Genomic DNA, 13473 nt, shown 5'->3' with positions numbered 1-13473 from the left:
ATCCTAAATGTATTCCTTTAGAAAATAGAAGGGAAAATGCTTCCAAATTCATTTTAGGAGGCTAATATTACTGTATACCAAAACTAGCCACAGACATTACAAGGTAACTACAGACCAACACCCCTCATGAATATAGATCCAATTCCAGTTAAAATCACTGCGGGATATTTTTTAGAAAATGACAAGCTGACTGTAAAATTTATATGTAAAAACAAAGGATCTTGAATTGACAAAACAATTTTGATAAAGAAGAATGAAGTTGGAGGAGTCACACTACCTGATTTCAAGGCTTACTATAAAGCTACAATAATCAAGACAGTGTGTTACTGGCATAAGGACAGATATAGAGATGAATAGAACAGAATAGAGAGTCCAAAAATTTGTTCATATATTGATTTTTGTCGATTAATTTTTGACAAAGATGCAAAGATAATTCAGTAGAGAAAGGATAATTGATTCAACAATTAGTGATGGAACAATTGGATATCTCATGCCAAAAAAAAAAGCCATCTTGAATCCATATCTTGAAGCACATACAAAATTTAACTCAGAATGGATCACAGATGCAAATAACAAGACTAAAACTGTACAGGTATACCTGGCTTTCTTGCATTTTGCAAATCTTGTGGGTTTTTTTTACAAATTGAAGATTGCAGCAACCCTGCATCAAGGAAGTCTATCTGCACCATTTTTCCAATAGTAAGTGTTCACTTAATGGCTGGGTCCTGTTTTGGTAATTCTCATAATATTTCAAACTTTTTCATTATTATTATACCTGCTGTGGTGATCTGTGAACAGAGATCTTTGATGTTACTATTGTAATTGTTTTGGAGTACCACAAACTGCGCCCATATAAGATGGCAAACTTAACCAATAAATGTATGTGTTTTGACTGCTCCACCAACTAGCTGTTCCCGTTTCCCTCCCTCTTCTTGGGCCTCCCTATTCTCTAGGACACAACAATATCGAAATTAGAACAATGAGTAACTCTACAATGGCCTCTTAAGTGTTCAAGTAGAAGAAAGAGTCACACATCTCTCATTTTAAATCAAAAGCTAGAAATTTTAAGCTCAGTGAGGAAGACACGTGAAAACCCAGATAAGGCAAAAGCGAGGCATCCTGCACCAAACAGTTCACAAAGTTATGAATGCAAAGGAAAAGCTCTTAAAGAAAATTTAAAGTGCTACTCCAGTGAACACATGAAGCAAAACAACCTTATTGCTGATATGGAGAAAGCTTCAGTGATCTGGATAGAAGATCAAACCAGCCCCCCGGCCAATGTTCCCTTAAGCCAAAGCCTAGTTCAGAGCAAGGCTCTAACTCTTCAATTCTATGAAGGCCAAGGTGGGTGAGGAAGCTGAAAAAACATGGAAGCTAGCAGAGGTTGGTTCATGAGGTTTCAGGAAAAAAGCCATCTCCATGACATAGCAGTACAAAGTGAAACAGCAAGTGCTGATGGAGAAGCAAGTTATCCAGAAGAACTAGCTAACATCATGCATGAGGGTGGCTACATTAAACAACAGAATTTCAGTGTAGATGAAAGAGCCTCATATTGGAAGCAGATGCCATCTAAGAGTTTCATAGCCAGAGAGAAGAAATCAATGCCTGGTTTCAAAGCTTCAAAGGACAGGCTAACTCCCTTGTTAGCGGGTAATGCAGCTGGTGACTTTCAATGGAAGCCAATACTCATTTAACATCCTGAAAATCCTAGGTCTCTTAAGAGTTATGCTAAATCTATTCTGCCTGTGCTCTACAAATGGAATAACAAAGCCTGTATGATAGCAATCTATTTATAGCATAGTTTCCTGAATATTTTAAACCCACTGTTAAGACCTACTACTCAAAAAAAAAAAAAAAGGTTTATTTCAAAATATTTCTGCTCATCGACAATGTACCTAGTCACCCAAGAGCTCTGATGGAGATGCACAAGGAGATCAATGTTGTTCTCGTGCTGCTAACACAACATCCATTCTGCAGCCCATGGATCAAGGAGTCATTTCGACCTTCAAGTCTTATTATTTAGGAAACAAATTTCATAAGGCTATAGCTGTCATAGATAGTGATTTCTCTGATGGATCAGGGCAAAGTAAATTGAAAATCTGGAAAAGATTCACCCTTCTAGATGCTGCAAGAACATGTGATTGTGATTCATGGGAAGAAGTCAAAATATCAACATTAACAGGAGTTTGGAAGAGGTTGATTCCATGCTTCATGGACGACTTTGAGGGGTTCAAAACTTCAGTGGGGAAAGTAATTACAGATGTGATTAGAATAGCAAGAGAACTAGAATTAGTAGTGGATCCTGAAGATGTGACTGAATTGCTGCAGTCTCATGATCAAACTTGAATGGATGAGGAGTCGCTTCTCATAGATGAACAATGAGTGGTTTTTTGAAATGGAATCTACTCCTGGTGAAGATATGGTGAACACTGTGGAAATGACAACAAAAGATTTAGAATATTAAATAAATGTAGTGGATAAAGCCCCTGCAGGGTTTGAGAGGACGGACTCCAATTTTGAATGAAGCTCTACCATGAGTAAAATACTATCAAACAGCATCACATGCTACAGAAAAACATCTTATGAAAGGAAGAGTCAACTGATGTGGCAAACTTCACTGCTGTCTTAAGAAACAGCCAGCCACCCCAACCTTCAACCACCACCACCTTGATCAGCATCAAGACAAGACCTTCCACCAGCAAAAAAGCGTGTGATTTGTTGAAGGCTCAGATAGATTGCTAGTACTTTTTAGCAATAAAGTGTCCTTTAACTAAGGTATGTACATTTTTAGACATAATGCTTTTGCACACTAAATAGACTACAGTATAATGTAAACATAACTTTTTTCATGTGTGAGACAGTCTCGCTCTGTCGCCCAGGCTGGAATGCAGTGGTGCGATCTCAGCTCACTGCAACCTCCGCCTCCACCTCACAGGTTTAAGTGATTCTCCTGCCTCAGCCTCCCGAGTAGATGGGATTACAGGCACACACCACCATGCTCGGCTAATTTTTGTATTTTTAGTAGAGATGGGGTTTCACCATGTTGGCCAGGATGGTCTCGATCTCCTGACCTCATGATCCGCCCGCCTCGGCCTCCCAAAGTGCTGGGATTACAGACATGAGCCACCGTGCCTGGCCGTAAGCATAACTTTTATATGCACTGGGAAACCAAACAATTTGTGTGACTCACTTTATTACCATATTTGCTTTACTGTGATGGTCTAAAACCAAACCCACAATATCTCCAAGATATGCCTGTAAAACTCCTTGGAAAAAACAAAAAAGAAAATCCTTCTGACTTAGGTTATGCAAAGATTTCTTAGAAACAACACCAAAAACATGATCCATGGCAACAATAACAACAAAAAACTGATAAGTTGAATTTCATCAAAATTAAAACTTCTGCTTTTTGAAAGTCATGGTTAGCAAAACGAGAAGATAAGCCACAGACTGGGAGAAAATATTTACAAACACATATCTGATGTTTTTAAAAAATTGTATCTGGACTACATAAAGAACTCTTACACAACTAATAAGAGGACAAACAACCCAATAAATATAGGAAAAGATTTGAACAATCACTATACCAATGAAGATGTACAGATGGGCCGGGCGCGGTGGCTCATGCCTGTAATCCCAGCACTTTGGGAGGCCGAGGCGGGTGGGTCACCCAAGGTCAGGAGTTTGAAACCAGCCTGGCCAACATGGTGAAACGCCTGTCTCTACTAAAAATACAATAATTAGCCAGGTGTGGTAGCATGTGCCTGTAATCCTAGCTGCTCAAGAGTCTAAGGCAGGAGAATTGCTTCAACCCAGGAGGAGGAGGCTGCAGTGAGCTGAGATCATGCCACTGCATTTCAGCCTGGGTGACAGAGCTGGAACTACATGTTAAAAAAAAAATGTATAGATGCAAATAAGCACATGAGAAACACTCAATATCATTAGTCATTAGAGAAATGCATATAAAAACCACAATCAGATATCACTACACACCTTCTAGAATGACTAGGATTAAAATGGTAATACAAAGTATTATGAGGATATAGAACAGCTGGAAGCCTCATTCATTTCTGGAGGGAATGTAACATGGAAGTGGAATCTAGAAAAGTCAAAACTATTGGATCAGAGAACAAATCAGTAGTTGCCAGGGAGTAGGGAAAAGATATTAACTACAAAAGGGCCTGAGACAACTTTTCAGGGGACAGCAATGTTCTATATTTTGATTGTAATATACATGTATACATGGCTGTACACATCTGTCAAAATGCAAAAACTCCTCTCCAAAAGGGTGAATTTTATTGTATGTATACCTCTATAGACAAGACTTTAGAAATCCAATCAAAAAACATATTAAGAGGATGAAGAAGAGGAAATAGGGGAGGGAGGGCAAGAGAACTGATGATCCTCCTCTTAGAAGAAAGGAAGTCAACAAAAACTTGCAAGGCTTCAAGAGGGAGAGCCACAAAACTCAAAATATGTGTTTGATGGTAGTGGCAGAGGAAAGTAGTTAAGAACATGAGTTCTCATTTTTCCACCATTGGATCTGCAAAGATCTGAAATATGATAGCACCCAGTGAGTCTGTAGGGACAGGCACATTCCTGCACTCTCTGTCTAAGATCTGAGCCTCATCTGCAAGGGGACGGCTTAGCAACACATTGGAACTTTATGTTCTGAATATCCTTTGAGCCAGGAAACTCATTCTTATGAATTTATCCTATGGAAAGAATAGGGCAAGCCAGGATTATACACATACAAGAATATTTAGAATAGTATTGTTAATAAAGAAAAGTTGAAAGCTATGTGAATGTCTATCAATAGAGGAATAAATAAATTACACTCCAATGCCGTTCTGGAAAACAGTTCGACAGTTTCTTATAAAACTAAACATGTACCTATCATATGACCCAATAATTGCACTCTTGGACTTTTATCCCAGAGAAATGAAACCTCGTGTTCACACAAAAACCTATATATGAACAGTCATAGCAGCTTTATTCATGATAGCCTCAAAGTGGGTGAAAATGGTTAAATGGTGATACCTTTACACTCTGAAATACAATTCTCAGCAGTTAAAAAATGAATTTCTAAAAAAAAGCTACTGACACACACAACTTGGATGGATCTTAAAGGAATTATCATGAGCCAAAAAAAAAAAAAAAGCCAATCTCAAAACGTTGCATGCTGTGTGATTCAATTTATTTAACAGTCTTGAAATGACGAAATGATAAAGATGGAGAACAGATTAGTAGTTGCAAAGGGTTAGGGAGGGGGAGTGTGTTTCTTTAAAGGTCTCACACAAGGGATCCTTGTGGCGATGGAACAGTTCTGTGTCTTGATCGTGGTGTTGTTTACAGGAATCTTTTATTTTATCATGTCATAAAATTGCAAGGAAAACCATTTGGCAGTTTCTTATAAAGTTAAAATATACTTACCAAAGAACCGGCGTACATAAATGAGTGAGTATAATACAGAATGAAGTCTGTGAACTATACCAAAGACAATTTCCTGGCTTTGATATTATACTATAGGCATGCAAGATGTTACTACTGGAGAATAAGTGAAGGGTATACAAAACGTTCTGTACTATTTTTTGCAACCTTCTGTGCATTTATAATTTTCTCAAAATTAAAAGTTAAAATATGCAACAGATTGTCATTTCACTATTAAGAATTATGTGTATTCTTTAAAAAAAAAAAAAAAAAGATGTGTATAGCCAGGCACCATGGTTTGCACCTGTAATCCTAAACTAAGGCAGGAGAATCGCTTGAGGCCAGGAGTTCAAGACCAGCCTAGGCAACATAGCGAGACCCTTTCTCTAAAAAATATTTTGAGGCCAGGCGTGATGGCTCATACCTGTAATCCCAGCACGCTGGGAGGCCTAGGTGGGCAAATCACTTGAGGTCAGGAGTTCAAGACCAGCCTGGGCAACATGGAAAAACCCCATCTCTACTAAAAATATAAAAATTAGCCAGGCGTGTTGGCACATGTGTAATCCTAGCTACTCAGGAGGCTGAGGCAAGAGGATTGCTTGAGTCCAGGAGTTCAATGCTTCAGTGAGCTATGATGGCACCTCTGCACTCCAGCCAGGATGACAGAGTGAGACTCTTCTCCAAAAACAAAAAACAGCCTGGGCGCAGTGGCTCACGCCTGTAATCCCAGCACTCTGGGAGGCCGAGGCAGGTGCGGATCACAAGGTCAGGAGATTGAGACCATCCTGGTCAACATGATGAAACCGCGTCTCTACTAAAAATACAAAAAAATTAGCTGGGTTTGGTGGCAGGCGCCTGTAATCCCAGCTACTCAGGAGGCTGAGGCAGGAGAATCGCTTGAATCCAGTAGGCAGAGGTTGCAGTGAGCCGAGATTGCGCCACTGCACTCCAGCCTGGCGACAGAACGAGACTCCGTCTCAAAAAAAACAAAACCAAAAACAAACAAAAGACAAAGCCATGTAAAAGAAGAGCACAGCATATCACTGAGTGGAAAGGACAGGTTGAAAATAACACACATAATCTCATTTATGAAAAATTATGTTTGTATGCATGCTGAAGCATATTGGGAGCTCTAGAAGGGTGGCCACCAAAATGTTAATAATGCTTTTTTGAGGGGAGAGGTTTTTTCAAAACTTCCTTTTATATTTTCTGTATTGTTTAAATTTTCTACAACAAACATATTACCTTCATGACAACAACAAAAAAAACACAAATATTTTAATAGGATTTTTAAATGCTCCAAATGACTATCAATATGGAAGAAATAATAGTGGCATATTGCTCATGAAAGACAGAAAGCACATTGCAAAACAACCTAATCCCATTCTTGAAAAAAAATCCATATATTTTATTACATGCAAAATCTGGACAGGCCAGGTGCAGTGGCTCACACCTGTAATCCCAGCACTTTGGGAGGCCAAGGCGGGAGGATCACTTGAGCCCAGGAGATGGAGACCACCCTGGGCAACACAGCAAGACCCCCATCTCTACAAAATATTAGTTGGGCATGGTGGTGCACACCTGTAGTCCCAGCTACTCGGGAGGCTGAGGTGGGAGGATCACTTGAGCCCCGGAGGTTGAGGCTGCAGTGAGCTATGATTGTGCCACTGCACTCCAGCCTGGGTGACAGATCAAAACCCTGTCTCAAAAACAAAAAACAGAAACCAAATAAGAAAACACTGGAGTGGGGAAGGTTTTTCTAGCTATGACTCAAAATCCAGAAGCCAAAAGAGAAAATACAGATACATTTTATTACATAAAAATTATTTTAAAAGACACTTCTACCTGGCCAAAAGAAGGCCATATGTAATGTTAAAAGACAAATGACAAATTAGGAAAAATATTTGCATGTAATAGTTTTATATATGTATAATAGACAAGAGCTGATTTTCCTATTATGTAAAAGTTTCTAGAAATTGATAAGGAAAAGTCTAACCCAATATAAAAATGGGCAAATGGCAGGGCGTGGTAGCTCATACCTGTAGTCTCAGCGCTTTGGTAGGCCGAGGCAGGAGGATCATTTGAGCTCAGGAATTCGAGACCAGCCTGAGCAACATAGCAAGATCTTGTCTCTACTAAAAATCAGAAACATTAGCTGAGCATGGTGCCATGCACCCAGTAGTTTCAGCTGCTTGGAATGCTGAGGTGAGAGGATCACGTGAGCCCAGGAGTTTGAGGCTGCATTGAGCTATGATGGTGGCACTGCACTCCAGCTTGTGTGACAGAATGAGACCCTGTATCAAAAATAAATAAATAGAGCCAGACACGGTGGCTCACACCTGTAATCCCAGCACTTTGGGAGGCCGAGGCAGGAGGCTCACCTGAGGTCAGGAGTTCAAGACCAGCCTGGCCAACAAGGTGAAACTTTGTCTCTACTAAAAAATACAAAAATTAGCCAGGCGCAGTGGAGCATGCCTGTAATCCCAGCTACTCGGGAGGCTGAGCCAGGAGAATCGTTTGAGCCCGGGAGGCAGAGGTTGCAGTGAACAGAGATCACATCACTGCACTCCAGCCTGGGTGACAGAGCAAGACTCCATCTCAAAAAATAAAAATAAATAAATGGTGAACTCGCATATGTGAGAAATAATATAAGCACAGCTACATTGTTTGTAAGAGCAAATAACTAGAACCAGCACAAATATCTATGAACAGGGAGCTAATTAAATAAACTGTAACTTATCCCTAACAACATTAGAATATGCAGATGAAGAAATGGAAGGTCTCCTCTTATTGACATGGAAAGCTCTCCAAGACGTATTTTCAAGTGAAAAAGCAAAATGCAGAATAGTTTGTAGAGTATGCAACTTATTGTATCAACTGGGGCACTTTTGTATCAACTGGCACATCCAAGCCCAGCTATCGTAGAGACGTGGTTTCAGCATGTTGCCCAGGCTGGTCTCCAACACCTGGGCTCAAGCGATCCTCCCGCCTCAGCCTCCCAAAGGGCTGGGATCACAGGAGGAAGCCACCAAGCCCAGTCTCCACTCCAGTGTCATGAAGGAATTTGCCTGTTTCTTCCAGTACTTTTATAGATTCATTTTTCAAATTGAAATCTCCAGTCCATTTGCATTGATACTGGGATGCACTGGGAGATATAAATCCAATTTCATTTTTTCTCCAGGTGGTCACCCATTTTTCTTAACATGAATTTTTTAAATATATATGTTTATTTTTAATATGAAATAGAGACTCTGGAGTCACAGAGGACTGGGTTCTTATTTATTTGGTTATTTGGTTATTTATTTGGCTGTGTTATTTACTTACCCTCTCAGAACCTCAGAGAAAAGACAAGGGACAAGATTTGGGGGAGCCGGGTGCGGTGGCTCATGCCTTAATCCCAGCACTTTGGGAGGCTGAAGCAGGAGGATCACTTGAGCCCAGGAGTTTGAGACCAGCCAGAGTAACATAGGGAGACCCCATCTCTACAAAATTAAACATTAAAAAACCTAACCCAGCATGGTGGCATGAGCCTGTGGTCCCAGCTACTCGGGAGGCTGAGATGGGAGGATTACTTGAGCCTGGGAGCTGTGATTGCGACACTGCACTCCGGCCTGGGTGACAGAGTGAGACTCTGTCTCAAAAGCAAAACAAAACAAACAAACAAACAAAAAACAGAAAGGTTTGGGGAGGCAAAAGAAGCTACTGAAGGAAATCATTCAGGAGAGATAACTCAGGCCCAGTAGTGGAGGACCTGACAGCACAGAAAGGATCTTGGGCCAATTTATCCACCCCTTCACTATACTGTTGGTGAAACTGAGGCCCAGAGAGATAGATGGATTTGACCTGCAAGGTGTAAGACCAGGCTCTTACCCCCACTGGTTCCAGGCAGGCACTGAGGGAAGAAAAACCTGACCCTACCACACAACTGAAGAAATTGAGGCCAAAGCAGAAGTGATACCTCCCCCAGGCACTCCAGATAGAAGCTGTGGTTTCCACCCCCTTTCCCAGGAGCAAACCACGGTCTTCACTTCTGCTTGCAACCTCCAAATTCCCCTCCACATCCCTTCAGAGAGGTTACCATGCACCATCCCCCCACACGCTGAGCCATTTCATTTTCCACCCTGCAATTCATTATTTGTGGCCTTCTAGGAAACAGCAATCCCTTATCTGACTTCCAGGATGGTTCCAGTTGATGGTGGGGAAACCGAATACTGCGTAAGAGGAGTCTGCTTGAGGTTCTACAGCAGGCCAGTGGGCAAGCTGGGACTCAAACCCAGGCCTCCAGGGTCCAGGGTACTACCCCCTGCACACTGCAGCCTCCCAAAGATGGTTGGGCAGCTGAGTTGCTGTGCGGACAAGACTCTATTTAGGCCAATAGAGAAATGAGGAGCTGTGGAGCACAGGACAGAGCCTTTGGAAGATGAGAATTTGATAACCAGTTCCAGTATTCAGTGCCTAGGCTGTGTGACACTGGGCAGGCACCTGACCTCTCTGTGTCTCAGGTTTTTTCATCTGTAAAATGAGGCCAAGGAAATCTATTTCCCAGAAAGAGAAATTCAAACAACAATTTCCCTGATCCTCTCCTGGGAATCAGGCCCTGAGAAAAGTCCAGGGCTCTGATCAAAGTCCTTGGCCAGGAATACATCTGAGCACAAGGCTTGGGAACCCCTGCCTTCCTCCCTACAGCTGACCATGCACCCCTGAAGCCCACCTCTCCCCAGCAGCACGAGGGCCTACTGAGCCAGCCATTCTCCGCACACAGCCCCACCTGCCCCTGCCAACCACAGTCTGGAGCCCCTGCCCCTGGCCTGGGTGAGGAATCAATCAACCTGTGGTCTCTGCAAAAAAGCGCTAAGAGGCCAGGCACGGTGGCTCATGCCTGTAATCCCAGCACTTTGGGAGGCCAAGGCAGGTGGATCACCTGAGATCAGGAGTCCGAGACCAGCCTGACCAAAGTGGCAAAATCCCGCCTCTACTAAAATTACGAAAATTAGCCAGGCATGCTGGCTGGTGCCTGTAATCCCAGCTACTCAGGAGGCTAAGGCAGGAGATTCGCTTGAACCTGGGAGGTGGAGGTTGCAGTGAGCCAAGATCGCACCACTGCACTCCAGCCTGGGCAACAAAGCAAGACTCCGTCTCAAAAAAAAAAAAAAAAAAAAGCCCTAAGAAACGCTATAGTAACCCTATTTCCCAGGTTGGGAAAGAGAGGCCACCCTGGAGCCCAACAGGAAGTCTGTGACCAAGCCAGCAGCAGGTCCATTTCCCCGAGACATGCTGTCCCCAGGATCCAATCCAGGTCACTCTGAAAGGAGCTGCAGCTGCTCCAGATTGCCAAGCACAAACTGTGTGCCAGGTCCTCTACTGAGCCCCTGACAGCCATCCAAGGTGCAGGTTCCCAGACTCACCCCATTTTACAGATGAGAAACTGAGGTCCAGAAAAGAAACCTCTCTTCACTTGTCCCAAACCTCGTGGGGAGGCTAAGATTCGAGACCCATACCTAACCACTTCTTAATTTAAATTGCCCCTCCCTCCAAAAGCACAGATCTCTACATTACCCCAGATGTGGAGCTGCCAACCAGAAAGGGAAGGAGGGTGGGTCCCCAGCTTGCTCACCAGGATATCACCAGGCCTGCGCCCACCTGGACATGGGTATGGCCAGTGCCCACTGAGGGGCCTGTGGATAAGGACAGAGAACGGGGCAGAGGAGAGTGGGGAGAGGCCCGGAGGAGGCTGACCTGAGAAGCTGCCGCTGCCGTCTCAGCTGCTGTCTCGGCTGCTGTCTTGTAGCTTCTGCAGGAAGAAGGGGAAGTCGGGAGGCGTCTGTGGGTGGCTTCTCCCTTCGCCCCACACCTGCACCCCCACTGCACTTCTCTCTGCTCCCTTCACCCCAGGCCCAGGCACCACACTCTCACTTCACTTCTTCTTTCACCAGCAGCAGCCTCTTTGCTTCCTTCGAGCTGTCGGTCATGCCCTGGTCACCCTTTGAGGGTATCACCCCGTAGAGTCTGCGGCCACTTCCTGAGGTGGCTGCTCCTCTGTGGAGGTGCTCAAGGACATGGCAATGTGGCCTTATGCAGTGCTCAAGCCCCACCTGAGCTCTGCACCTTTGGGCAAGACATGTTGCCCCTCTGGGCCTCAGTTTTCCCATCTATAGAAAAGGGAAAATGATCCCTGCCTGACCTGACAATTGATGGCATATTGATGATGGCAAAGACCTCAGGCAGCAGCTTGGTCAGACTGCCTGGGTTCAAGTACCAAGCCCACCACTTACTGGGTGGGTGACTTGGGGCAAGCCACTCATGCTCTCTGAACCTGTTTCCCCTCTGTAAAATGGAGATAATGACAGTACCACCTTGCAGGGCAGTGTGGGGCTTACAAAAGGTAAGGCTGGCAAAGTCACTGGAAGTGCTCTACGAAGCCGTCATATTTCACAGATGAGGGACCTGAAGCCCAGAGAGGACCTGGGCCTGGCCCAGAGTTGCCAAGTGGCAGAGCATGGTGGAGAGGGGCCTCCCTGGCCACAGAGCCCAGAAAACGTGAGGCTGGAAAGCTGGCCAGCTTCTCCTTGAGCCAGGCAGCTGGATAGGCCTGTCCTGCATCAGCCATACCCTCTGAAGAGCTGTAAGGGAAAGCAAGGAGGTGTGTGTGGGGGATAGAGAGAGAGTGTTGGTAATGGGGAGACGGTGCTCTCTCTTGCCTGGGCCCCATCCAGACTCCTGGGAAAACTGACTGAGGAATGTGCTCTTCCAGCCCTGGGGGAAAGATGGAGAGGCAGCAAAAGGGAGAAACCAGACAGGTCCTAACATGGTCTCCCTCCTCTCTGCTTCACTGGGGCCCTTCCCGCATCAGCCCAAATACAGCTCGCAGGTAGTACAAGTGGCCTCTGCTGAAGCAGGAGGGAGCTGCTCCTTGGAGGGCAGCCAGGTCCCCACCCCAGCTGCACAGTGAAGGCTTCGCAGGGACACCAGTGCACCTGTGTCCTGACTCCTGGGCTACACTCCCTCTGGGTGACTTGGGCAAGCCTTGGCCCTTCTTTGTGCTTCGGTTTTCTTTGATCAGGATCCAGGCCTTGACCTCCAGGCTCTTCCTTTCCGAGGTCACCCAGCTACCTCTAGGATTGCCATGCCAACCTCCTCCTTCCTCATGCTGAATGTGAGCCCAAGTGGCTATTCTTAGGGCTCAGGAGGAGGCCCTGCCTACCCCATAGCCCCTCTAGCCTGGGTCTGTACCAGCCTCACTGTGCCTTGCTTCAGTTGGGGGCTAAGTTAGTGCCTGTTACTTAGCCCTGCACTCCTGATCCTGAAGCTCACTACCAAGATACTCTCCTGCTCAAAAGCCAGTGGTGAGGCTGGGTGCGGTGACTCAGGCCTGTTATCCCAGCACTTTGGGAGGTGGAGGCAGGCAGATTACTTAAGGCTAGGAGTTTGAGACCAGCCTGGGCAACATGGCAAAACCCCGTCTCTACTAAAAATACAAAAATTAGCCGGGTATGGTGGCACATGCTTGTAATTCTAGGTACTAGGGAGACTGAGGCACAAGAATCGCTTAAACCCGGGAGGTGGAGGTTGCAGTGAGCCGAGATCGCACCACTGCATTCCAGCTTGGGCAACAGAGTGAGACTCCACCTCAAAAACAAAATGAACAAACAAAAAACCAGTGGTGGCTCCCTATTGCCTTCACAGTCTAACCCCATCCAACTTCCATTGCCACCCAGTCTGATTGTGCTTGCCATATTAATACCCACCTCCCTACTCAGTCCCAGCTGTGGTCCCACACATGTACCTGGGAAGCCCTCCAGCTCCTCTCCACCCATCAGGGCTCCACTGGATCCTGCCTCCTCCAGGAAGGCTTCTCTGCCTCCTGCTCCTCTACAAAACACTCTGGATGCTTGAGCGGTAGGAAGCCTGCCAGTCTCCTCTCAGGCCCCCAGGCAGGGAGGAAGCCACATACCATCTCAGTAAAGTGTCTCCCTATATGGGGGCTACTTACCCTGGTGAGTAGCCTGCAAGAAGACTGTAGGTGGGACCCCGACAGGACTTTAG

The 13473-nt window shown here is 44.9% G+C and overlaps 1 protein-coding gene across 1 annotated transcript in view; it reads right to left on the bottom strand.

Moving 5' to 3' along the window:
* Positions 1 to 11492, bottom strand: part of ADGRG5 (adhesion G protein-coupled receptor G5) — a 34932-nt gene extending 23440 nt beyond the window's left edge. Inside the window, exon 1 of the mRNA XM_055099337.2 lies at positions 11167 to 11492. The gene's annotated coding sequence lies outside the window, so the exon portion shown is untranslated. The remainder of the gene's footprint in view (positions 1 to 11166) is intronic.
* Between the last annotated feature and the right edge of the window lie 1981 nt (positions 11493 to 13473).

The sequence above is a fragment of the Pan paniscus genome, chromosome 18 (genome assembly GCF_029289425.2).
Source record: "Pan paniscus chromosome 18, NHGRI_mPanPan1-v2.0_pri, whole genome shotgun sequence".
Lineage (NCBI taxonomy): Eukaryota > Metazoa > Chordata > Mammalia > Primates > Hominidae > Pan > Pan paniscus.
This window is presented reverse-complemented; position numbering and strand designations above follow the sequence as displayed.